Raw genomic sequence first — 27,918 nt, 5'->3', positions numbered from 1 at the left:
CCACATTTTTAAAGTTATTGTTAATCTTATAATATTGTTTGATATATGACTGGGTAAGTTTCCTTTCATTAGTACTAATTTTTGGTGTCTTTGATAGTCCTAAAAAAAGTATTATTCCAAAAAAATTGCAGAATGTGCTCTTGGCAGAATGGAACTTTGTTTGACAGTTGAAGGAAAAACCTGTATTTCCAAACAAAGAATGATTGCAAGATATCTCTGTATATTTGGCCCCAAAGAAAATATTTTATGTTTCACCCACAAATTTATGAGTGACTTCACTTCAGCTTTCTCACTTAGACAGAATGTGTGGTGAGAAGAGCTCTGGAAAAAGAGTCAGAAATCCTCAACTCAAAACCAACTTTAATTCTTTGCAGGTGTCTAACCTGAGACTGGTTGCTTATTGTCTTTGAGTTTTTGTTTCCTTAAGGGTAAAATATGAGTATAATTTCTATTCTACCTTGCACACAGGGCTGCTGTAAAGAATGAGATCATATATTTGAAATCTCTTTTAAAACTACATAGCATTATAGGTAACAAATTAACATTTAATTAAAAAGTTACTGTTGTATTTGAGCCAGAGATGTATTTACTCTTGTCTACATCCACATTGCCACATTCTGTAGAGCAGAATTTGATTTAAAACAGATGTGTCTTGGATATTATCCAAGAAGGTTTAGTTTTACTGGAGAAGCCAAAAAGATCTCATTATAAGTTAGTCTCATGACATGCACTCTGAGGATGTTAGTAGACACTGGTTAAGATTTATGTACCTTCCAGTGTGTGAGTGGGATAAATGGGGAACAAAATTAATAACCTGGTCTGATATGACCCAAAGTTAAAACTAGGGGATGAAAGCTAGGAGGATGTTATACAAAGAAAATGAGACCCCAGTTTTAGTTGTATAAAAGAAGAATCCTTTGGAACAGGGATTAAGATTCTAAATGGTTAAGAGTTGTCAAATTTATATATGTCAAAGTCCATATTTGCAAAGAGTTTGAGTATAAGGTAGAACACAGTTATTATATATATAAATATATATATATACACACACACACATAGATATATAGTAACATTTAATGAAAAGTTGCATTTTATTTCCTTGCAAAACAAACACATTCCTGGAAGACAGTGTATAGCACACTATGCCTTCCAAAATTATATGTACAAATTGTGATTGATATGTTTCTACTCTAAAATTACCATTATGTGTGTGTAGTACACATAGTATGGTTTGTGCTGCTGTTGTGGAGAGAATTACTGCAAGCATCAGCAGGAGGAGTGCATTTTCTTACAAAATGCCCAGTACTATAAACGTGTTTATCTAAACAAAGTGTATTTTTTTAAACAGACTCCATGTTCAGTCTTCTGTTGTTCTTTTGAAAATAAATAATGTCTTTACCACTTAGCTGGGAAAGTGGTGAAGGAACTAGTATTTTATGGACTCTCACTATGTGTCGCCCACACGCAGCAGTGCGTTACAATCATAGCATGAAATGCTTCTATTCATAATAGCTTTGCAAGTTGATTTATAAGTTTACCATTGTTAACTTGATAAGGCAGAAAAAGTATCCATTGTGCGTGGCCTCTAGAATCTTCAAAACTGGGTTTGGAAGCTAATTCTGGTTCTTAGGCACCATAAAAATTACTTGACTTCTTTAAGGTTGATTTTTTTTATTTCATTAAAATAGGTGTAATACCACCATTACTAATAGGGGTAATTATGATATCAATGTATTATAACAACATATTAATAGTAGTAGGTAATAATAATAGTAATGTGAAGTAAGATAATACATGCGAGGAGTTTATTTATTGCTTTTTTTTTTTTTTTTTTGAGATGGAGTTCACTGTGTCACCCAGGATGGAGAGCAGTGGCACAATCTTGGCTCACTGCAACCTCAGCCTCCTGGGTTCAAGCGATTCTCTGGCCTCAGCCTCTCGAGTAGCTGGGATTACAGGCACATGCCACCATGCCCAGCTAATTTTTGTATTTCTAGTAGAGGTGGGGTTTCATCATGTTGGCCAGGCTGGTCTCAAACTCCTGACCTCAGGTGATCCACCTGCCTCATCCTCCCAAAGTGCTGGGATTACAGATGTGAGCCACTGCACCTGGCCATAACTGTTCATAATTATTATTAAGACTCCAAAACTTCTCCTGGTGACAACAAAATTTTCCCACTAAAATGAGTTTTCACAAATATTTTTTCTTACTAAAATTTCTGCTACAACTATGAAATTTCTAATTGATTCTGATTACTAACTGAATCTCCTTAATGTATACAGCATCATAAATAGATAGGAATTCAGACCCGCTTCATGTTAAATTTCTAAACTGTTATCTTAATGCCATGGACCAACTGAAGCTGGCTAACTCAACTGTCTTCGACAAAAAAAACAAACAAAAAATTATTCTTAGCCTGACCATTTTAACATTAAAAAAAACTATTTTAAAATAATACATGCATGCAGCATGAAGTGAACAGCTAGAGTTTAATATATTTGCAAAATTAATTGAATTATAGCTCTTTAATTTCTCCAACAAAAATTTCTCAAAGCATTGTAATTGTTAAAGAGAAGACTAAAATTCTTTCAAATTCAATCCACTGGCTTCCAACTCACTCGGAGAAAGATTGACATTTTGGAATGGCCCACAAGGTACCAAACAATCTGCCTCCCTTGGTGTTTTTCCTCCAACATTCACACCTTTAGCTCTAACACCTTGCTTTCTCCTGTCAGCACTAATTCTAGCTACACTAGTTCTTTCACCAAGACCAGAAGGCTCCTGTCTGCATCTGTCTTTTCCTGTGCCTATTCCAGGATCTTCTCTGAGATATCCTGATGACTTCGTGCTCACTTCATTTGGAAATTTACTTAAATGTGACTATTTTGGTAAGGTCTCTTTTGCTCCTCCACGTAACTTCCCCCTTATCCAATGCCCTCTGTCTCCCTTGCCTATTTAATTTTCCTCTACAACACTTATCAACTATCTTATATACTTCGTATTTTACTCATTTATTTTCTTTATTCTCTATCTCCTCTATAACAGAATATAAGCCGTATGATAGCAAAGATTTCCATTTTGTTCATAGCTCTATCTTCAGTGCCTAGAATAGTTCCTGGGACATAATAGACACTTGTGAAATCTTGACCAAATGAATACATTCTTTCTTCACCTTTTAATTGGTGACTCCCAATATGAAAAATAAATGGACATGTACCTTTTTGGGATGGTGGACACTTAGATGTCTACTTTCAGTCCAAGAACAAGAAAGAACTCTAGGAGCTTGATTTATTTAAGAGGACATTCATACATAATGTTATACAACTGGAGGGAATGAAAAATGTGAGAAATGTAATGCTGATAGGAGAGACTGAGCTTAGGGTTACTGGAATCTTCAAGTGCAATGGAGACAACTAATTGAGTCATACAAGAAATTATTGAAAGAAGTATGTAATAGAGATCTTCTATACCAAAATAAAATAGTGTTAAACTATGGAATAAGGTATGTTAAAACTGTAAGTAAAACAGGTATTGATGCGTGTTTGTCTTGATTGTTATGTTGCATTATTTGGAATGAATTTTTTTCAAAATTTTGTGGCCCTTACTACTGGTGTGACAATTTTTAGTTGCATATCCAACACAATTACCACTACTAGATTTTTACAGATCTGCTAGCAATATTTGTTTATTTTGTCTTACATCTGAGTGATTTTTTAAAGCTCTATCTCAATGCCATACAGCATGACCAGATTGATAGGTCAATCTTTTCTCTAACTTTGAGAATGCTACCTAGACATCATTTTTAATCCTCATAATTGGTACAAACAGTACTGTGGACAAAGGAAAAGTGAAATGGAATTTGCTCAATTGTTGTGAAGCATACAACATAGCATCTTATTAATGCGATAAAAGCCTAATAAAAGCCTCGGCACCCATCAGCTGGGCTGTAATGAGCACAGAAAAATTTCTTCTATAAAACAAGGAGAAGGCTTATCTTTGGTAATCAATAAAAAATACTGTAAAATATACAGTAAAAAATACAGTAAAAAAGATGATGTTAAAGTGATCTATGAACTTCTTGGATTATGAAGCCTTTCATCTCATGTAAAAAGCATGTGAGTAGCTCTTCGGAATAGTGAGGGGCAGAGCTTGTAACATCATCTCTCAGAGAAGTAAAGCTGTTTGCTTCTCATACAGACTTGTGATGACAGAGGCTTGCATTTTGTTGCTTTTATTATTTCATTAATGTTGACTGTCTTTTTTATGGAAACAATTGCTAAAAATATTCCGTTTCATCATTTAGATTCTTATGACTTGCTAAGAATGCTTTTCAGAAGGATGTTTAAATCATTAATTACAATAAACTTTGGCTTTGTAACCTTATCTAAGAACTACAACTCTAATATTTCCAAATGTTATTTTTAATAACACAGATTGTCTAAAAGTATAGTTAATCAAATTCAAAGAGTTGTCTCACATTCATGCCTCTCATCTACCTCATTCCATGACAGCAGAAAGAAATTGACTTTTTATTTAAAATTTCTCAGTTTTCTAAGTCATTACTTTCATTAAATTGCCTTCATAATATAAGACTAACAGCTTTTTGATAAACAGAGGTCAAAAACATGACTTTTATTTTTAAAAAATTAATATATATCATAATTTTGGCTGCATTTGAAGAAAGCACAAACACAAGATAACTCGAAGGTATCCTGGCCAGTATGTTTCAACTGCAACTTCCCTTTCTTTTTATGTACACAAATGGAAACAAGTAGGTGAAATTTTTTAAAACGAAGAATGACAGCCAATGGTCTCTCCCTTGGTATATCTGCTCAATGTGCAAAGGGTTCAGAATTTATTCATGGGAAACTGCTGTCTCATTTTTCTCTGGTGTCATAAGATATCCTTGCTTGTAAGGACATTCTAGAAACCTGTAGATAATCTTATTTGAAGCTTTCTAGTCTACAATCAAGTTCCAAGAATCAGTGTCGATATTTACTATGTCATTTGTCTACAGGTTTTTAGTGCTCAACATTTACAATACAGGAAAGCCCATTGCTTTCTTACGGTCATATACTACTTTTAACTTTTCAAAGTGCTTTCAAAACAAAAGTGAAAAACAAGTGTATTCCCTGTGAGAGTGACATTGCCATATGTGTCCAACTTAGATATTAAGAATGTCAAAGTAAAAAATAATGCCAAATAATTTTTAAGTGTTCAAAATTTGTTGAACATTATCAGGTAAACATGACATAATTGGTGAATCATATTTTTATGTGAGGCTCAGCCACCTATAAAATAAGTATCACTATCCATGAATGTGCCATGAGGTTTCTCAGCCACTTATTCAAATGCAAATTAAAGGGAAATGGAAACCTTCTCCTCAAATATTTAGATTCTAAAGGAAAATGTGTTTCTAGATTTAAATGATTTTTCCATTTTTATTTATTTCTTCTATTTCTTTGTAATATAATTGTTCTTACCAAGTATTTATCAACAAGTTATGCCTTTCTTTTATTAAAAAAATTTCTTAAATTTTTATTTTAACTGGTAGACAATCATCTACCTGCTGAAGAATATTGTAAATGGAATAATGCAATAAACTCCCATAAATATGTACCTTGTTTATCTTAGTGATATACAAAATATTTTCTAAAGCTGTATCTACAAAGTTAACATGAACTGAGGTGAAACATGGGAATAATTCATGACATGATATGTGAATATATTTAAATAAATTTATTTCTTATGTGATTTTTCCCTCACTTGTGAAGACATAAACAATAAGTAAAGTGCTTGATGATCTAATATAATTTATCATAAAAATTAATTCTGTGTGAATACAATGAAATTTCTTGTTAAATTACCTTTGCTAAGATATTTTGTTTTGCCTTATTAGGTCATTTGCCTTTACAGAATTATTTTTGGGCTCTTCAGATCAGTTTTTAAAACTGAAGAGTATAATTATAAAATGACATGTTTAAGGCCATGGATAAGAACAGTAAATTATTATCAATAATTATTATAATAGCTACTTCTTATATTTGGATTTATATAGTATGCATCTTCATCTAACTACTAGATAAATTTAATGCTAATTCCATGCAGATGAACCACATAATCCAATTTCATATTTTGCTAAAAACAACCAGATGTTCAATGTATTTTTTAGGTTCTGCCTGGGTTCAGTCACTGTATATCATCCATTTTCCAAATGGACCATAAGTCTCAACCTTATCCTGTCTCCATCACACCCAAGGACTTTGACTTATTTTTATAAGAGATAATAACTTACTATAGTAGTATTTCTGGGTAGGGTGGGAGGAAAGAGAAAAATAAAAACTAAAAAAAGAGGTGATCTGAGAAAAAGAGAAAAGTGTGAATAATTTAAAATATCTACTACCACACAAAATTATCTGATGAAACTTGCTTTCTACCCGTGGATTCACTCCCATCATATTCTCTAAGATAAATCCCAAAGTAAGACAAGAAGATGTTTGAAGTGGCTTGGATTAATGCTCTGGCACTTGATGACAGCTTCCTCATGAAGCTATCCTAGAAGCAGTTTAAGGAAGCATATTTTTAAAACAAGTATTCCTCTATGTTATTTCCAAGTCCTACTGTCTACCTTGGAATCTATTTCATTTAGCTGTGTTTGGGCCTGGTTATGGGGTCACTTTCTCAGCAGGCCTTCATCTCCCCAACACTGGGGCTCTGCCATGTTCTTGCTTACCTTCTCCCTAGGGCTGTATTGTTTATTCAGGTTTGTAGCATAAATGTAGCATTTTAAAGCTGAAAAACCATTAAAGAATCATTAAATTCAATATCCTCCTTTCAGGAGTGTGGAAACCAGAGGTAAAATCAGAGGTCAAATTTTCCCAATTAAGTACTAAAGGCATGGCTTGAGTATTGCACATCATGCAATACTTTTCCTTCTCACCATGACTGCTACTAGTACTACTAGTATATTTTGTACAAAGTAAGTTCTTCCTCACCTAACATATATTTCCTCCCTTCTCAATTACACTTTCTTTCTGTGTGTATCTTGTGTCTTGTCCCACCAGCAGAAAGATATCTTTCTTGAACAAAATATGCCTGTAGCTGCATTCAGGTACAGGTGGTCTGCATTCAGACTTCCATTTGTTGGAGAGAAACTTCTCATTCTTTCTCAATTCAGAGAACCTAGGATGTATCTGGCATTCTTTGAGCAGACAGAAAACAATGTCATTTATTCCATTGAAATACAGAATTGACAGAATGGTTTTGAAACCTGTTCCCATCTCTAACTTTTCTACTGCCTGGCCTTTTCCTTATGCATCTGCTGCCACTGTCAGAATCAGTCACATCTGCTGTTGAAATGGCCCAGCTGTGAAAGTCTGGAGCTTGAAATATTTTCTTCCGTGGAAACAATGTGAGATAGCGTTGAAACAGTACTATTACTACCATTACTTAAGTACATTATGCATTAAATAGGCTTTCTTTTTCATCCTGTCTCAAGAACATAACCAGCAGATACATATAATTTCAATGAAAAACAATGTTCTCAGATCCAAATAACCAATTTCAAAATTAATATTTTCACTCCTGTAATCCATTAAAAAGTCCACAACTACCAGAACTTACCAGTTTATAGTAGACTGCGTTTCTTGTTGTGATGTTTGTGAATGGTGTTTCAATATAATTGCATTCCTTCCTTTTTGAATTGTCTTTTATAGCATTGACAGTCAAGGATTTATATATAAACATGAGTAAGAAGTAACAATTCATTATCAAATGTCTGTTAAAGCTCTTTCTTCTTTCTTGATGGATTAGAAAAAAACGTAATGTTAGAGCAAAAGATAGTTAGATGGTCAAGGTTCTGAACAAAATTGGCCAGGGACTGCCTGTTTGACCTTAGGTTGGGTATTGCAGCGTTCTGTGGGTCAAATTCCACATCTACCAAATACCCTCAGCCCTTGCTTGTAAAATACAGTAAAGTCCTTGAGAAACTCTATTATGTGTTACTGTGCAAAGTAGGCTTATCACTGAGAAGAATACATTAAAGGGCTCATCTTCCACCTTTTGTGCTCATAAAATCAACCCATGTTTCTGGAAATGCATGCATTGTCAGGGCTGTAAAAAAAAGGATGCATTTAATACAGCAAAGTGTTTTACTAACTGAATGTTGTGTGCCATGGTTCAGTTGTAACCACCCAAGGGGTTCACCTTGCCTGCTGCCTAGACAGAGCTGATTCATCAAGACAAGAGAATTGCAATAGAGGAGGAGTAATTCACACAGAGCTGGCTGTGTGGGAGACTGGAGTTTTATTATTACTCAAATCAGTCTCCTTGAGCATTCAGGAAACAGAATTTTTAAGGATAACTTGGTGGGTGGGGGGAAGCCAGTGAGCCAGGAGTGTTGATTGGTCAGAGATGAAATCATAAGGAGCTGGAGCTGGAGCTGTATTCTTGTATGCAGTTAGTTCCTCTGTGGGGGCCTCAAGATCAGATGAGCCAGTTTATTGATCTGGGTGGGGCCAACTGATCCATCAAGTGCAGGGTCTTCAAAATATCTCAAGCATTGATCTTAGGAGCAGTTTATGGCGGGTTCAGAATCTTGTAGCCTCCAGCTGCATGACTCCTAAACCATAATTTCTACACTTGTGGTTAACGTTAGTCCTACAAAGGCAATCTAGTCCTCAGGCAAAAAGGAGGTCTGCTTTGGGAAAGGGGTTTTACTGTCTTTGTTCAAACTGTAAACTAAGTTTCTCCCAAAGTTAGTTCTGCCTACCCCCAGAAATGAACAAAGACAGCTTGGAGGTTGGAAGCAAGACAGAGTCAGTTAAGCTAGCTCTCTTTCACTATCTCAATCATAATTTTGCAAAGGCAGTTACAATCCTTCCCTTTGGGTTTTATAACACCTTCATCTTAAGGTGTAGGCTATGAAGATGGGAAAAGGCCATCAATCACTCTGTCTTCTTCCTGCTGACAGAAGACGTAGTGGGAATGGGAGTGAACCCCAAGATGACAAGAGTGGAACTGCTTTGCAATGATCTGGGTGTACTCATGCAGGCCTGGATGGGATTTCAAGGCTTGCATGGCAAAAATATTAGTACTCTCATCTATAGTTTTACTACAGTGTGTAAGTGAACAGCCTACTATAAGGTACATAACAAGCCCTAGGATGAGGAGTACAATTCTCAATTTTAAAAGCAAAGATTTAAAAACATTAGTTTAGGGACTTCTAACCAACAAGGAATTTAGAATTTAGTCTAAACTGTAGAAAAAAACCTCAAGAACAGCTAATAACAGTGCACTATAGTTTTTCTTTTGAAGCATAATTTTTCTCTCTCTAGTCCCCATTTTAATTAAAAACAAATCATGACAGAACTAATTTGTTTACAGAATAAACTCTAGTCTTACAGTACTTGGCCTGATTATTTGCTTAAAGTGCAGCAAGAATAATTATTTTTCACTTAGGCTTTTTTAATTGGCTTTGACAGAACTCTGTTACATGAGGAATCTGAGATAAGACTTTTTAAAAGCTGAGCCCAGGTTGGGCACAGCAGCTTACACCTATAAACCCAGCACTTTGGGAGGCCAAGGTGGGTGGATCTCCTGAGGTCAGGAGTTCAAGACCAGCCTGGTCAACATGGTGAAACCTGGTCTCTACTAAAAATACAAAGAAAAAAAAATTAGCCAGGTATGGCAGCAGGTGCCTATAATCCCAGCTACTCAGGAGGCTGAGGCAGGAGAATTGCTTGAACCTGGGAGGCAGAGGTTGAAGTGAGTCAAGATCATGCCATTGCACACCAGCCTGGGCAATGAGAGTGAAACTAACACCCGAGCCCAGCCACAGGTTTGTACCCTCAACATCTATGAGTTCGGCAAATTCCTCTCCTCTTAGGTCCCAAGAGAGCTTGGGGTTCCTGGGCCTGTTAGAAAGTGACATTCTTTACTTACCACAGGTCAGGAACCTTGTACAAGGACTCTGTGTGGACAAGGTATGAGGCCAGATTCCCCAACAGGGCTTAACTGGCTGTATAAGTCAAGCTTGAACTTTTTAAAGGAAGCATGCCTTTCCAGTCAAAGCCTAGGTAAAATAATCAGTTTCTCCAATTGTGTCCTGTTACAAAAGAAAACAGATTCTTATTGCACTTATGCAATTAACTATACTGCCATAAATTGAAAATATTCACAAATAGTTTCCAAATTCTGGAGCAATCAGGCAGAGAGGAACAAATATGCTCCAAATTTTGTTCACAGGAGTTGCAAAGAGCTCTAAAAAATAAGTTATCTTGACTCTGATAACAAAAGGTTTACCAATGTTTAACACATTTGCTCTCCAGGAGAGTCCTAGAAGTTTGATTTTTTTCCTCTATTCCAATAGCACAGTTTTTAAAGTTATCTGAAACCTGCACTTACAGTCCTATATGTGATTATAAACTGCCTTTTGAAAAGGACCAAAGCAAGACAAAGCAAGAGAAAACCTCTGCGGATGACAAAAGTCTATAGCCACTATTAAAGCTACAATTGACTAGGAATTTTGGTTACTTCTGTGGCAAACAACAATTTTACATAACAATTATAATTATTAAGAATGGACATTAAATTATATCAACATTATAGAAGTTTCCCATAACTTTGAAACACATACTAATTACATATTTATACAAATACAGTCCAAAGTAAACCAAAGTCCATTCACTTTTCTATTAAAAAGTTTTTTCTCTATTCTAATGTCACAATCTCCAGTGTTATTAATCAGAATCCTGCATTTAAGAGAACCTGTTACATTTTATAGGTGATTATAAAACCATCTTTTAAAGAGGACCAAAATGAGACAACAGGTGTCTATGGATAACAACATTTTAGGGCAGCCACAGGTAAAGACATGATTGTCATGGAAATTTGTTACCTCTGTGGCACACAGTTTATTAACACAATAATTATAATTATTACTGATAACATACACTAAGTTATATTAGAATTATAGGAGTTTTACGTAATTTTGGAACATATACCAATAACACATTTACACAAATGTAGGCCAAAGAAAGCAAAACACCATTTCATATTTGACAATGCTTCCTGTATGATTTTTGCACCAAATAAGCCAAATGTCATTTTTGGACTTCAGAGGACCCAATATGTAAAATATTAGGTAAGAAAGAGACATAATTTATAATTTGATTTTGGAAAGTTTGCCAAATATCAAAGGTTTAAAACATTGGATATCACAAAATAGAATCCCAGGTCACCATAAGTCATTCATTTGGCCAAAATAACTGCAAAATTTTTGTTAAAAAGAAAAATCTTTACTCTGATAGAGGAGACTTAGCTTTCCAAACGAGACCCTATGAAGATAGCATAAGGCTAAATGAATCTGTCTCTTCTCTCTCGCTTATCTTTTCCTGCCATTTACTCATAGGAGAAAACAAAACACTTTCATTGTCTTTTAACAGTACATAAAAATCGTATTCAAAAGAGAAAACCAAATTTAATGTTTGCATTAGTACATCTTTAATGTTAAAGCTAGTTTTTTTAATATAAAATTTTATATCTCTATCCAGTTTTAATTAGTTTGACCATAAGGTATGATTTTCACAAACCTTTTAGAACCCTTTACAATTTTCCATCAAACAGGAGATCAATTTTGTAAGAAAACCCTGTTATTCGGACACGTGGGCCCAGATTCTGGCCCCACATCAGTATGACTTTATTTATTTTTTTGGGGGGGGGGTAGAGTCTCACTCTGTCACCCAGGCTGGAGTGCAATGGTGCAATCTTGACTCACTGTAACCTCCGCCTCCCAGATTCCAGCAATTCTCCTGTCTCAGCCTCCTGAGTAGCTGAGATTACAGGTGTGTGCCACCATGCCCAACTACATTTTGTATTTTTAGTAGAGATGAAGTTTCACCATATTGACCAGGCTGGTCTTGAACTCTTGACCTTCTGATCCACCTCCCTTGGCCTCCCAAAGTGCTAGGATTACAGGTGTGAGCCACTGTGCCAAGACAATTTCTTGTAAATCTTAGCCAACTTGTTTATGCCCACAGAATTTTTACAAGAGCAACCCTTTACAAACCCTTTTCACTCTGCCAAACCTTCAGTTTTGTTCTGTTACTCTTTCAGGTTAAGACAATCTTTAAAACCCTCTGAACTAGACAAAATTATATTCCCTTTAACAAAAGCCATGTTCCCGTGCCTTCTTATAATCTTTTACCAAAAACACATTCCCTACACACATTGTATGTAAAACTGCTTCTCCGGTGGTCTCAATTAGATGTTACAATGTTAACTCTTGGCAACTTTTATTTTTAGTGAAAAACCTGATAAGTAACCAATTTAAATTATGTATTAGCCGCGGAGCCTAGGACGTCAGACAGAAATGAAGATAAGGTCTGACTCCTTTTAACATAGCTAGCAGGCATGGGTCTCCATATGTCCTTAGGCCTTATCTATAATCTAATGCTCCAAAGTAGGTAAATTGAATAATTTTCAAAAATCAAAGACACAGGTTGACCTTAATGCATTTACCAAATCTGATATCTGACCTTAGTTTAGACCAAATGTCTACGTTTTCAAGACATTTTATTTTATCAATAATCTTTAAAACTGTCTTTATATCCAAAAGATTCCTAAAGCCATGTGAACAAAAAGGCATTAAAGTTTCCATTTTTCTGACAAAATATTTGATTTAAGCGCTTATTTTCCTAAGCCAATTAATCAGAGCTCTTTTATATATAAACAAACAACACACGTAAATAGAAAGACAGAAGATTCAGCACTTGTAAAATTTGTTATTTACCAGTTTCTTTTTTTTCTTTTCTTTCTTTTTTTTTTGAGACAGAGTCTTGCTCTGTCGCCCAGGCTGGAGTGCAGCAGCACTATGTCGGCTCACTACAAGCTCCGCCTCCTGGGTTCACGCCATTCTCTTGCCTCAGCCTCCCGAGTAGCTGGGACTACAAGTGCCTGCCACCACACCCGTCTAATTTTTTGTATTTTTAGTAGAGACGGGGTTTCACCGTGTTAGCCAGGATGGTCTCAATCTCCCGACCTCGTGATCCGTTCGCCTCTGCCTCCCAAAGTGCTGGGATTACAGGCGTGAGCCACCACACCAGTTTCTTAATTGAATTACTGGCTTCAGGGAGGAGGAACAAGGCCAGGAAAGCATGCATTTCTGGGCCAAATAAGCAGCAAATTAGCCGCTGAAGGCAAAGACAGATCCCCAAAATTAAGGATGTCATTTTATACTGGACCCTGGATCCACGAAAAGAGGGAAATACTACTGGAGAAGACAGTGCAGTGCTTCTACCCTGCATTTCATTGCAAGGCAACCCAAAGCCAATCAGCCCATTTTGTAATCAGCCCATCTCTCATGGAAGTCTTATCTCCCAGTGCTGGGTGGAGATGTTTCCTTATTTTCCAGGTGGACAAGAGCATGCTTCTCCAATCCAAGTGTGAGAAGACTCAAATATAACTACTATTAGCCATCCCTTAAAGTATATTTCCTACCTAGTTATTACACACCAAAACTCTATCATAATATGAAGTAATTTTTGATGCCCTCAAAACTCAAAACCATCAGATAATACAATGTAAAATACAGAGAGATCCATCCACTTTTAGTTCCTGGGATTTCATGAGGAAAACAGAGGGCTTTTTTTTTTCCCAAAATGGGGTCTGTGGCGCCCCCTTTGCTTTTCCCAATAAGTCCCGGGCTACCAGAAGTTATCTTAGAGCCTCTCATGTGCATTAAGAGTGGCAAGACAAAAAACTGCAGAAAAGTAATTCGCTAGACTGAGAAGAAAAAACTTTTTCCAGAAAAACAAGTTCCAAGAAGAGAAAAACATGAAGGCCTTTTAAATACATCTATAGTTTATTCAATTTTAATTAAGCTGACTTTTAACCATAGTACTCTTTAAAAAATAAATCCTTTCAAATCTCTTATTACATGACTTTAGCCATGCCAAGTGGCCAATATATCTAGCTTCTGAAATTTATCAAAGGTAACTTCCTAGATGCTTCAAATACATGGCAAGCAGTTTCTTTTTTTTACAAGATTTAGAATCTGCACAAGGTAGTTCTGAGAAAGGAAAATTCAAGAGAGGAAATCAGAAGCTATCCATGAGGGGAAAAAAAAAACCTCAATAAATGGCAAAGTTACACAATTAACAAACCAGAAAGCAATCATTCCAGAAGCCAACTATTGAACCCAGGCCACCACTGTCGAAAGATAAAGCCTTAGCTACTGAGCTATACAGCATTGAGCAGTTTCTATTGCTTTTCCCAGAAGGAGCCTAGAGAAGCCAATTTCTAGCTTGCAAGGCTTTTAACTGCTCAGGAAAAATTTTTAGAGCTATGACATGAACTCCCAAATTCCTGTCCTCTGGGTGGTGGAAACCAAAAGAAGGTATCCCCACATGGTCACAAGGTTAAGCTCTTAAGAAAACAAAACAAGACAGAGAAATTTCATAAATATAGTATCTGTTTCAAGGACCAATAGCAAAGTTTGTAACTGACCAGCCTGACAAACTGACTTGAAAAGCAGGCTTATAGGGGTCCTAAACCCACATTCTATCCTGTGATACCTCTCTCTCCATTACAGAACACAGAAAGACAGATTCTTAGCACAAAGTACACCAGATTTCCTATAGCCTAAGACTAGTCTCACAAATCCTTCTTTCTATTAATCAAACCCTTGCAGAGGTGACAAATAGTTTACTGTTTATCCAGACAGAGAAAGAAACCAGAAACTTGGCCGGTAAGAATTTCTTACCCTTTTTTCTGGCATACCAGGTTTCTGGGTTCCCTTTCTCTGCAGCTTCCAGAAGAATGGAGCAGCTTCTGATGACTCTGCTTGCTTGTGCTATAGCAGTGGAGTTCAAAGCACTTTACAAGAGAAAATTCCTTTTATTGCTTTATGGAGCCATAGATAAGATTCTCAGTTTGCAAGATGCTGCCCAACAGGCTGCATTGGGGAACCAAATTAACATTTTCTATCCCAGCAAAATACACATAACAAAACAGACATTAGTCACCTCATTCAGCACCCAATATCAGCCTGGCAAACCTCAAACTTTTTCCCTTTGGTCCCTGTTGTCTTTGATACACTCCAGATGGGGATGGATGCCCTCTGAATGGTAATTCACCACGGGGTTTCTGGGCAAGGAAAGAGCAGATAGTCACCCTGAGAGACAGGCCTGTTGAGCCTTCTTTAGATCTCATCAAGTGTGACCAGACAAATAAGGAGGGTTCTCTGAGTTAGGCCTGCTAGATTTCCATCAGCAACCCCTCTGAGATCCCTTCCACATATACAAACACATACAAAGACAAGATGGAGAGAAGGCCTTCCGAATCAGATCCCTAACCAAGAACTCCAAGAGTATCCCTTCAAAACTATCCTCCTATTCTCTGTCTGAGAAACTTCCTCAAAATCTTCCTGATTGAGGAGAAGTTTCCCAAACCAGGACTCTTCCCACTAGTTAGAAAGAACCAACTGAGACCATCCCCCCTGCCCCTACAAGGATCTGAACCATACAGCTACAGAACCGGTCGGGAGAAGGAAAGAGCTGTTGGAAGTGCCTAAGGTTCACCAATCCATACACCTCGCAACAGGGCTACAGACAGACATCCCACCATGGGGCTACAGACAGACACCCTGTGTTAGGGCTACAGTTAAGGATGTCTCCCCAGGACTATTTCTCCCCATTGCAATTAAATCCATGCCCATTGGGTTGGCAGCAGCACCCATCCAGTAGAGAGAGTACCAGAGTCAGTCCCCAGTCTGAGAGAACTAGGCAGTCACTTGGGCTGGTTTCTGAATCCAACACTGGAGGGGGCCCACTGAACCACCGGAAGGTAGCCACAAGGGCAATCCTGGATGAGCCCTCAAACTTGTAACCACCCAAGGGGTTTACTTTGCCCACTCTCTAGACACAGCCAATTCATCAAGGCAAGGGAATTGCAATAGAGAAAGAGTAATTCATGCAGAGCCAGATGTGAGGGAGACTGGAGTTTTATTATTACCCAAATCAGTCTACTTGACCATTCAGGGAGCAGAATTTTTAAGGATAACTTGGTGGGTGGGGGGAAGCCAGTGGGCCAGGAGTGCTGATTGGTCAGAGATGAAATCATAGGAAGTCAGAGCTGTCTTCTTGCATCCAGTCAGTTCTTGGGTGGGGGCCAAAAGATCAGATGAGCCAGTTTATTGATCTCAGTGGGGCCAACTGATCCATCAAATGCAGGGTCTGCAAAATATCTCAAGCACTGATCTTAGGAGCAGTTTAGGGAGGGTCAGAATCTTGTAGCCTCCAGCTGCATGACTCCTAAACCATAATTTCTACTCTTGTGGCTAATGTTAGTCTTACAAACACAATCTAGACCCCAGGTAAGAAGGAGGTCTGCCTTGGGAAAAGGCTGTTACCACCTTTGCTTAAACTATGAACTAATTTTCCCCCCAAAGTTAGTTCAGCCTACCCCCAGGAATGAACAAGGATAGCTGGGAGGTTGGAAGCAAGATGGAGTCATTTAAGTTAGATCTCTTTCACCATCTCAGTCATAATTTTGCCAGGGCAGTTTCACAGTTACTGAGGAAGAAGGGCAGAGAATATTTTATCTGATGAATCTGTGGAAATTCATCTTTCTATAGCCAAAGAAATTGCTCTGTCAGAAGGAGAAAGCAAGGAGAATATGTTATGTGGGCATATTTCTATTTAACAAAACCTAGGGAAAGCTAATTGTTCCAAGCTAAGATCAGAAAGATATAACAAAGGTGAAAAATCTGAGTTTGTTTTACAAATCTTGCCAGTATTTGGATACACAACGAATGACTCATCCAGGGGCCTATTTTTGCACAGGACCACAAAGACCGGTAACTGTTTATGAGTGGGCATAAGGAACCCAGCAGAGTAATCATCTGGCAATTCAGATGCAGATTGCAGGCATGCAGGAAAAGGGTGGGAACTTGCAGCTATGATGGATAAAACTGCTGACTTTAGTCATAAAGACCAAGGATTAAATATGTTTGCTTTGTTAGGGATGAATCAGACTGAACAACAATTGACTCTAGTTGAGGTAGTTGAGTAGAGTGGCTATGTGTTGTGAGTGCCTGGCAAATGTTGTTGCTCTGTGTGAGACTGAAAAAAGAAAGTCCCTACTACTGTCTCTATTGGCCAAGTAATCTTGTGGCAAACATTTATATAAATTATACAAACACTGCAATGCATTTTATGCCATGTTGTGATGCAAACTAGTTAATTAATGCTATTGAACATACGGCATATGAAAGAAGAATGAGTTGAAAATGAGATATCAAATCTACATAATTAGTAATACTTTGATTTAGAGGAGTGGTAAGACAAGTGTCTCCAACACATGAAGAGTGTGACTTCAGACAGGTCAGCTCAGCATGTCTGTCTGTACAAACTGCTCTAGACCTGACACTACAACACATTGTGAGGGATAAATTCAAGGGAGAAGCAACAGCAAGAAAAGAAGGCCATTCCTTGGGGTGGGGCGGGGGGTGGAATTAAAATAACGGTAGATGCGTATTTCAAGTACTATGTTGTAGGGTCAAGATTATAAATCCTACAGAAATTTAAGTAGATCGCTCAAAATGAAAACAAGTTAAAAATTTTGATGATCCATTTTACATTTGGTCAATTGAGAAGCAATACAGTGTGATAGAAAACTAACTATATAATTTTAGAAAAATTACTCATTTCCTTTAAGCTTCAGCTTTTTTACTTGCAAGCTGAAAATCACTCTAGTAAGAATAAACAATGCTTACTGACAATATATCCCATTTAGAATTTCAGATTAGACTTTCGAGCCCATTTGTAAGCCATTATTTCACTCTTAATGCCTTACCTCTAATATGTCAATATTCATTTATTGACTGAAATCAGTGAGGCTTAAAAGTAAAACATAACTATATTTTATTTTATTTATTTTTTTGAGATGGAGTTTTGCTCTTGTTGCCCAAGCTGGAGTGCAATAGCATGATCTTGGCTCATGGCAACCTCAGCCTCCCGGGTTCAAGCAGTTCTCCTGCCTCAGCCTCCCAAGTAGCTGGGATTATAGGCATGCACCACCAAGCCTGGCTAATTTTCTATTTTTATTAAAGATGGGGTTTCTCCATGTTGGTCAGGCTAGTCTTGAACTTCTGACCTCAGGTCATCCACCCACCTCAGCCTCCCAAAGTGCTGGGATTATAGGTGTGAGCCACTGCACCCAGCCAAAACATAACTACCTTTTAAATTAACAACAAAAGATGAATAAGACAGTGCTTATGGTGATGTGATAATTGTACAATTGCTGATGGAATTGTCATCCTTTGGAATGCAAATTGGAAATATCTATTATCCTCATATCTTTTGACCTAATAATTCTGTCTCTGTCTAAGGTATAATATATATTGCAGGAAACCTATTAGTACAGAGGTGCTCACTCCAACCTTGATCAATAGAGCAATGTATTATATGCAACAAAATAAAAAAATATATAGAGCTGATTAGGAAAATTGATGGAATATCATAAAACTACTAAAACTGACAGTTAAAGACTATAATAAAGGCAAACCAAGTGTCCATCCAAGTGAAAATAAAAGAAAAAAATGTGGTATATTCACAGTCGTTTATTATACAGAAATCATAATGAATGACATAGAGTGACAGACAACATTGGGAATAAATCTTGGTAATAAGATTGTTAAATGAAAAAATAAATTCCAAAAGATTACATGCAGTATGCTCAACTTTTAAACAATCTCAAAAAAAAAAAACAAGCTTTTGAGGAGTGCATCTAAATGCAATACAGGAAATAAGAGATTGGTAAGAACAGAATTTTGAGCGATTCTTACCTTTAGTAGGGAAAGGCAGAGTGAGGAATGAGGAACAAAACATTTGATGTAGGTTAGCATGAAGCTCCTAATATATGAGGAGATGATGGTGAATTTGTGAGAGATCTTATAGTGTTACAAATAAGTAAGTAAAAAATTAATAGGGCCTTGCATGAACATTCAATAGCATTTGTCATGAACAAAGATTATAATTCCTGTAATTATGTATACCTAAGGGCCAAAGGGAAGGAAAAGACTAAGACACACATTTTTAAAATACACAATAATTTTTAAGGGCTTATTACTAAAAAACTAGGTAATAATAAACACAAATAATAATTGTGTTACTGTGGTGACTGTGATATTTTTCTTTTCTCTTTCAAATTTTCTAAAATATACTATTTTAATGACAACAAACGCTTACAACTCATTAAAAAACAGTGTGTCAAACTACGGGTCTGTATGTCAATGCACTTTTATAAACATGAAGTAGACAAATGAAATAAACTAAAATTGCTTGGCATTTCAGCAGGCTGTGGACCAATCCCCATGGCTGAAAGACCTGAGAGGGGTCACTGTTGACCTTGCATTGACAAATAATTTAAAAATAAATCAAGAAAAAACAAATGTGACTATTTGTGAGAGTACATGCCAGATCCAATTAGTAGTGAAAACTTATATTACCTACTAGAAAAATCTCTATTTGGCATCGACCCAGAAGGTGCAACAGTTGGGCTTCAAACATGAAAGCAATATGACTGATACGCGTTCTGGCTGAGTTATTTCTGCAAAGGTTGTATATAGGGAAGAATTTTAGATGAATATACATAGCATGGGCGTTTAGTCTATTCATTGAATGTTGATGTGCAGAAAACCAGTAAGAATGGGGCATGATTCATAATAGAAGCAAATTGATTGGACACTTTGCAATGATGTTCATAGAGAAGGACACTGGTGCATACTTGCATGTGAATGCACAGAAAGCTGGCTCAGAATTGGAAAAATATTATACCAAATTTATGTTTTTATAAAACATTTAGCTACAAACCTTTGATTTGTAGATATTTTAGGCCATTTTCGACCTTCCTTTTGGCTTTTGAAATATAAAGCATAGTATTACTTTAAAATATAATAATTTTCATATTTGAAGAATACTAGATGCATGAAATGAGCAGTACATTTTGCAGCACTGTAGCATGTATGTTTTTCTCTAATTCAGTATTTTCTTTGTAGTATACTCTCTTTAATACAAATAAATCAGTGTATTTCATAGCATATTTATTCCAGTATTTTTCCCCTAGTAATTGAAAAAAATATCTTCTTGGACAAGAAGTAACTTTCAAAAAGAAAATGTCTGTTTGGGAGTTTTAAAGGATCGTTTTCTCTTCTTAGTTATTTAAAGACTAGGCCCTTCAACAGTAGGCATGGAAGGCTGTGGAGTGAAATGAAATCGCGTATAAGGTTTGAAAGAAAAATAGTTGAGTTTGAACCCTCATCCTGCTCTTTAGAAAAAAATCATGTAAATTCTTTGAATCTCATTTTTCCAACATGTGAGTAGGAAGAAGAGGAAGGCAGCCAACATAGCTCACAAGATTCTTTTGAAAACAAGTAAGTTAGTGTACATTTATATAAGCAAAGTTCTTATTATTTTTACTATTAGGGTAAAGAACTTGAAGCCAAACTCTCTTCCCTGTGCTAGTTGGTTGAGTGTGTCCTAAAAGGACATGAAAACACCAAATGATTTTTTTTTCAAAGTTTCTCCTTCAAACTCAGGCACCTATTGTGAGACAATGCCAATGCCTGCCGTGTTTCCCTGGGAGTGATCATAGCAGCGTTTGCTCTCAGCAGAGATGAACTGCATGTCTGTAGGCTCCTATGTAAGCACCTATATAGGTGTGCTGAGGAGATTATGAGTGTAAGGCTTCACTGTGTCAGAAAGTGGAATAGAAATGTGGCGCAAGTGAATTCTGACAGTATAAACATAGCCTCTAAGGCTTCTTACGTTGCTTTGTGCATTTTTTAATTGCTTATTCATATTTATGTAGAAAGATTAGAAACAAAAAATAACAGCAAGCAGGAAAAAGATGTCCATAATCCTGTCACTATTGGCATGATTAGCCATATTTGCACTGTTGGTGTGTAAGCACTAGTAACATTTTGGAGAATACTTTCTTTTAATGTGTATGAATGAAACAAATGTATCTTTAAAGTGGGATCATCGTAGATACAGTTTTTGGGAAACTACACTTAGCATATAGCAACATGTCATCAACATGCTACATATTTATCAATATAGACCCCATCATTTGTAATGATTGGGTAGAATTTCATTTTATGGCTGTATGAGTTATTAAGTATTAATCTAAAGCTGTCCATTTATTTTCAATTTTCCCCCTATTATAAAGAATATTGTGATATTCAAATCTTCACATTTTCATTTTTATGAATCCATCTGATTACTAGGGAAAATTCTTAGAAATAGAATTTCTGAATTAAATGCATCACTTCCCTTTATATTTCATAACATTTTTACTAATTTTAATCTGTAAGAGTGTACTGCTTTTCAGTCTCAATCACAGTGGGAATTTTCCTCCTCTGATAGCCTAATAGTTGGTGAGGGCAGGGAAGACATCTTGTCTTACATTCATGGTTATGGTTATTAGTGAAGTAGAATATTTTCGTCATATTTTATTAATCACTTACATTTTTGATTTTTGTAAGTTGCTTGTTTATACTTTTTGCCCACTTTCCTAGTGGCTTATATATTCTTTTTATTGACAATTTGTAAGATTTCTATATACTAAATTCATTAACCCTTTCTGTCACACATAGTTATTTTTGTCATTTTCTTTTTCTTTTTTTTTTTTTTTGAGACGGAGTCTCGCTGTGTCACCCAGGCTGGAGTGCCGTGGCGCGATCTCGGCTCACTGCAAGCTCTGCCTCCCGGGTTCACGCCATTCTCCTGCCTCAGCCTCTCCGAGTAGCTGGGACTACAGGCGCCCGCCACCACGCCTGGCTAATTTTTTGTATTTTTAGTAGAGACGGGGTTTCACCGTGGTCTCGATCTCCTGACCTCGTGATCCGCCTGCCTCGGCCTCCCAAAGTGCTGGGATTACAAGCGTGAGCCACCGCGCCCGGCCTATTTTTGTCATTTGCATTTTCACTTGGATTGTGTTATTTTTCCCCATACAAATGTCTTAAAATATTTATTTAGTTAGATCTTTCCATGTCTGCCTTAATTCTTCATTGAAAGAGCTTTCTTTATATAAATGCATTTATATTTTCCCCTAATATTGTTAAATTTCATTATTTGTATTTACATCTAATTCATTTGGAGAATTAATTTTATTTTAAGGTGTTAATTAAGGATCAACATTTATTCTTGTCAAATGGTTAGTTGTCATCACACTTTTAAAAAAGAAATTATCATATTATACACCTTTTCTTCACTGATTTAAAATGCCACCTTTATTACGTACTGAATTCTTATTTGTAGTTTTGTCTGTTTCTGAACTTTCTGTTTTGTTTCCTTGATCTCTGTATTTTGGCACAAGCTTCATACTGTTTTAATATTTGAAGTTTTATAACTTTTTAAAAACTTGACAAGATCCCTTATAATTATTTTGTTTTAAATCTTTTTTGACTGACTCATTATTCCATGTTTAGTTTTCTAGTTGAATCTTAAAATTATTTTGTTAAATTCTAAAGAAAAATTATAAGAATCATTTCCTTATAATGTGTGTCACTTTAGAGACAATTAACATCTTTAGAAAACTGAGTTCTCCCATCCAAAACATGGTGGTTGTCTCCTTATAAGAACATCACTTTTTAGCATTCCTTAGAAAATGTTTGAATACCATCTCCACATTTTGTGCGAAGTTTATTCCAGTTTATAAAAGGTTTTTGTTTTGTACATTCATTTATTCAGTTTATAAATGTTTATTAACACATTATATACCAAGCCACAGACTAAGTCTGATACTGAAGAAATATCAATGGGGCCAGAGAAGCACTGTTTAATAAAAATATAATGTGAGGCATATCTGTAACTTCTAATATTTTAGTGGCTATAATAAAAAATAAAAAAGTGAAAGAAACAGATAAAATAAATTTTAATAATATGTTTTATTTACCCAATATATCAACAAATTTTATTTCAATGTCTAATCAATATAAAAATTATTGATATATTCTATTATTTTAAATCTACATCTTCAGCGGGACGTGATGGCTCACGCCTGTAATCCCAGCACTTTGAGAGGCTGAGGCAGGTGAATCACGAGGTCAAAAGATCGAGATCATCCTGGCAAACATGGTGAAACCCCGTCTCTACTAAGAACACAAAAATTAGCTGGGCGTGGTGGTGGTACACACCTGTAGTCCCAGCTACTCGGGAGGCTGAGGCAGGAGAATTGCTTGAACCTGGGAGGCAGAGGTTGCAGTGAGCTGAGATCGCACCACTGCACCCCAGCCTGGTGACAGAGTGAGACTCTGTCAAAAAAAAAAAAATCTACATCTTCAAAATTCAGCATTTATTTTATGCTTATAGCACATCTTAATTTATATTTGCAACATTTGAAGCATTCAAGAGCCAGATGGAGCTACCACACTGAACAGTAAGGGACTAGAGAATTTGATGTCATTAATATTTAGACAATAATTGAAACTTTTCTTGTGGTGAAGCTTGTCCAAGTGGAGTCAAAGATGGATATAGGAAGATAGCTTGTAACAGAATACCAAAAAAGCACTGAGAGTTAGGAAATGCCAGCGAAGAGGGGCCTGCAAAAAAAGGTAAGAAAGAATAGTTTAAGAAATAGGACAAAAGGAGCATGACACCTGAGATTTGGAAGATGAAAAAGAGTGTTTCAAGAAAGAGGAGGTTGTTCCAACGTTAAGAACTTTGCTAACTTTACCAAGTTGCATCTTCAGTGAAGAGTTGGATAGCATCAAAAAATTATTGGCAATAAAGAAGTAATGATCAAGTAATTGTTTTAAATTGAGTATCTAAAAAATTTGGCTAGGCTGAGAAGAATTTTAACTGTATTATAACTTTCAAATTATTTCAAATGTTTAATTTTTATCTAAAGATACATTTCACATCTAAGTATAAAACTTTCAATTTCATTATGTAATGTGTAAAGTCATCCTTTACTCCTCAATTTTTCTCACAATTTAAATCTAATAAATTATAAAATCTTTTAGTTTACACATTTAAAATCTTATCTCAAGTTGGGTGTGGTGGCTCATGCCTGTAATCCCAGCACTTTGGGAGGTCGAGAGGATGGATCCCCTGAGGTCAGGAGTTCAAGACCAGCCTGGCCTACATGGTGAAACCCCATCTCTACTAAAAATACAAAAAATTAGCTGGGTGTGGTAGCAGGCACCTGTAATCCCAGCTACTTGGGAGGCTGAGGCAGGAGAATCTCTTGAACCCATGAGACGGAGGTTGCAGTGAGCCGAGATTGTGCCATTGCACTCCAGTCTGGGCAACAAGAACGAAACTCCGTCTCAAAAAAAAAATAATAATTATCTCACAACTCATTCCCTGTCATCCGAGCACATGCCACCTTCACCTACTGCAATCCTTTTAAACCAGACTCCCTGATTTCATCTGGCCCCCCTACTCCATATTTCACTCTGAACCAGAGTGAGTCTTTTACAGTATAAGTCAGTTCCTGTTACTCCTCTGCTGAAAATCCACCGAGGGTTTCCTATCTCTCTCAGAGAATGAGGGAAAGTACTTAAAAATTTCCTGCAAGTTCCTCTGTGATTTGACCATGTGTTGCCTCACTGACAGCAATTCCTGCACTTCTTCTCCCTTATACCATCCAACTATTCTGATGGGTCCTTGAGCCTAGAAAGCCTGTTTCCACCTCTGAGCTCCCTCCCTCAATTCATTCAAGGTTTTGATCAGATGTCACTTTATCAAAAAAGACCTTTACTGGTATAATAAAAAAAGCAGTCCCCTTTCCCTCATCTGCTTTAATTTTTCTTGATAACACTTCTCACCATCTGACCTATTCTGTTCTGTTCTTTTCTATTCTCTTTTCTTCTCTTCTCTTCCCTCCTTCTACTGTAAAGTGGGTGCCATAAGGTAATAGGCTTTCTTTTTCTCACTACTAAATCCCCAGAGCCAAGAACAGTGTGCCTGGCACTTAGTAAGTCTGCAATAATATTTGTTAACTGACTGACTAGCTGAATGAAGGATGTCTAGATGTGAAATAATCAACATACATTTAACAATTATTTTTGGAATTAAAAATGTTTCCAATTTTGAAGCCTTTCAGAAAGAGATTTTTCTCCCCAAGAGAGGATTCAATATCATGCTTTGAAAAATTGAAATAAAAGGGAATTTGAATTATAAAGACAGAATTTGCGAATATTACAATTTTAAGAATTTTTTAACTGATGCAAATTTATTGTGATAGTTGAGAATAAAATTATTTCTCAAAATGTCATACGACATAGAAATAAAAAGGTTAACACTTTGGAGACTTTACTGAAGATTCTTAGGGCTTGAGTCTCAGCGCTACCACTTTCTAGCTGCACAACTTTAGGTTCCTCTCTACGCCTCAGTTTTCTCATCTGTTATTTCTTAGGGTTAATGATTGCATCTAATTTATAAAGCTGTTGTAAGGAGAAAATGGCTCAAATTATGTAAATGACTTAGAACAGTGTTTGGAACATAGTGTCTTGTAAGAATTTATTATTATTTATTTGATAATATAGTATTATCCCTTCTCAAGAAAGTAGGTGCTCTTGCTTAAGAAAGCAGGTGATGGATTTTGGGAATTTTATTTGTTGTTTGTTTAGACAACAAAACATTCTCGCAATGTTTCTAAGGAGAAATCTCATAGGAGGAATCTAGGCAGTGTAAATTGTGTAGATACAATAAGTGGATGAGAGAATTAAGGCAATTTCTAGTTATGTGCATAAACACCTTATTTTTTTCACATGTGGAATGCAGACAAACTTTTTGAGCCCTTATGTTTGGCAAAAGAATGCTTTATTTCTTCATTTTACTTTACATGAATAGGCAAAGTTAAATAGCAAATAAGGCAAATTCAGCATGGGATACCTAAAGCTCCATCCCCAAGCTCTAACCTTGAGACTAAATGAGGATAGTACAAATGCGCAAACCTTAGATTTAAAAAAAAAAAAACTGACTTAATGAAAAAGTCATATCCTTAAATATTTGTCCTCTTCAGGTAAATCTCATTCAAACTCTTCATCCATACTTTTCTCCTAGAAATTAACTCCAATAATGATATATTTTAGCCTTCCAAGCTATTTAGTATCATAATTGATGCTGAGTTTTAAATCATTCCTATCGCCTGTGTTTATACGTATTTATCATCTTATTTGGTTGCTATCTTTATAAAATTAGGTCTTCTGCTTCCTTAGTTATTCCCCATAGAGCCAAGAATAGTGCTCAGCAAATAACATTGTTGGTGGAAATATGACAATCAAACAGAATTACTAAGGATGAATGTCATGTCCTCCCTTTAAAATATTATGCTTTAAAATATATAATCTGTTATTTAAAAGTAAATTTTAACAAGGAAAAGATTATTGTTCCATATGTAAAATATTTGACATGGTTTCTTGAACACAATGAACACTTAACTAAAAGTTGGTTTCTCTTCTCCTACAATGACCTGAGACACATTTATTAGCTGCGCTCTGTCTAAATGTCTCAGCCTAAAATCCAAGAACAATCAAGACTTGGCATTCAATTTAACTGAGCAAAATATTCACTCTAAGGTTAGAAAATACAAAAGAATGATATAATATTACTTTTCCCCAACTTTGCCCCAGGGTTTGTAATCTTATCAGAGAGGAAGTCGTACAAACAGGAAATGATATCTTATGAAATGCTGAAACAGCACTGATATAAACAAGAGATCAAGAAGGGAACAACAATCACTTTGTTATCTTTTTAGATAGGAATTGAGTCAAGAAGAAAGTGGTTTCTCAGCTAAACCCTAAAAAATATTTACAGTTTGGAGAAGAAGATTGGGGGAAAGATGGTTAAGAATCCTTCTTTGGAAATTTCAGATTTTTAATCTTTGGCCAAGACACATTTACAGATCATCTATTAAGTTTAAAAGAGATCTTAGCTACCTTTGTAAGCTTTGCTCTTCCCTAATCTACTCAAAGATAACTCAGAGTATAAACAAAGTTTAGAAGATCAATCTAAGACAAAAATCTCATGGAATTATATAAAATGGTTCCTTTAAAAACATACTGAAGGATTTGTGTTGCAGGGAAATAGGTCTTAAGAAGGGGGAAAAGTAAAATATATCCTCAACATTTATCATAATAGAGCCTAGTATCTTTTACTTTGTCATCTGCACCCCGGGGAAATATACTATGAGTCACATTTTTGCCTGCATATTTCTTTCTCTTTTGTAAAAAAATTAACATGAATATAGTCCTTAAAGTCATCATATTGATAAGTCATAATTAAAAATTAACTAAATAAACAATTAGTTATTTCATTATTTGCAAAATGTGATTTTCCTGAAAACAAAACTAACCAGCACAACAAAATCATTTACAGGACATAATCCAGTGGAAAGTAATAGATTAAAGGAGTTGGGGGTGGAGAGAAGGTAATTTCTTTTACAGTCCCAGCTTTATTTTATTTTAATACGTGTCATCCTATAAAAATCCTGCATCTTAACTTTAAAAGAAAGGTATTGATGCAAGATTTGGAGAGGGTTAGAGAAAAAGAATGAGAGAGCTACAGGAATTGAGAGAAATTTATACTTAGAACTGATACTGAGTGAAAATTTAGAGTACATACCTAGCATGTTTTGTGCTTCCTTTCTTCCAGAGAGGAAATGACACTTTAGATTCCCTGGGATGCTGGAACCACATGCAAAAAAGGATGGGCAAATTTGTCATTCAGAATTTATGAAGGATATTTTTTCTTCTCACTGACTAAAAAGAACAAATCAAACACTAGGTTCCCAATTCTGAAAATTAGTGGACTCTGGAGAGCCAATTAAACATTATTCCCCTATCTCGACTCTGTTTTAACATCTTTCTTTATTGCACTGTTTCTTTCGCTCACAAGGCAGGTAGATGG

At 36.0% G+C, this 27,918-nt stretch overlaps 1 long non-coding RNA gene across 1 annotated transcript in view; it reads right to left on the bottom strand.

The window, feature by feature from the left end:
- LOC131383707 (uncharacterized) overlaps nucleotides 1-27,695 on the bottom strand; it is a 67,363-nt gene extending 39,668 nt beyond the window's left edge. Inside the window, exons 1-3 of the long non-coding RNA XR_009213944.1 lie at nucleotides 27,634-27,695; nucleotides 9,944-10,106; nucleotides 7,625-7,800 (exon numbers count right to left, since the gene is read on the bottom strand). This is a non-coding gene — a long non-coding RNA (uncharacterized LOC131383707). The remainder of the gene's footprint in view (nucleotides 1-7,624; nucleotides 7,801-9,943; nucleotides 10,107-27,633) is intronic.
- Nucleotides 27,696-27,918: the final 223 nt, after the last annotated feature.

This window comes from Hylobates moloch, unplaced genomic scaffold, assembly GCF_009828535.3.
Source record: "Hylobates moloch isolate HMO894 unplaced genomic scaffold, HMol_V3 SCAFFOLD_6, whole genome shotgun sequence".
In the NCBI taxonomy this organism is placed as follows: Eukaryota; Metazoa; Chordata; class Mammalia; order Primates; family Hylobatidae; genus Hylobates; species Hylobates moloch.
The sequence above is the reverse complement of the archived record's forward strand: the minus strand, read 5'-3'. Positions and strand labels throughout refer to the sequence as shown.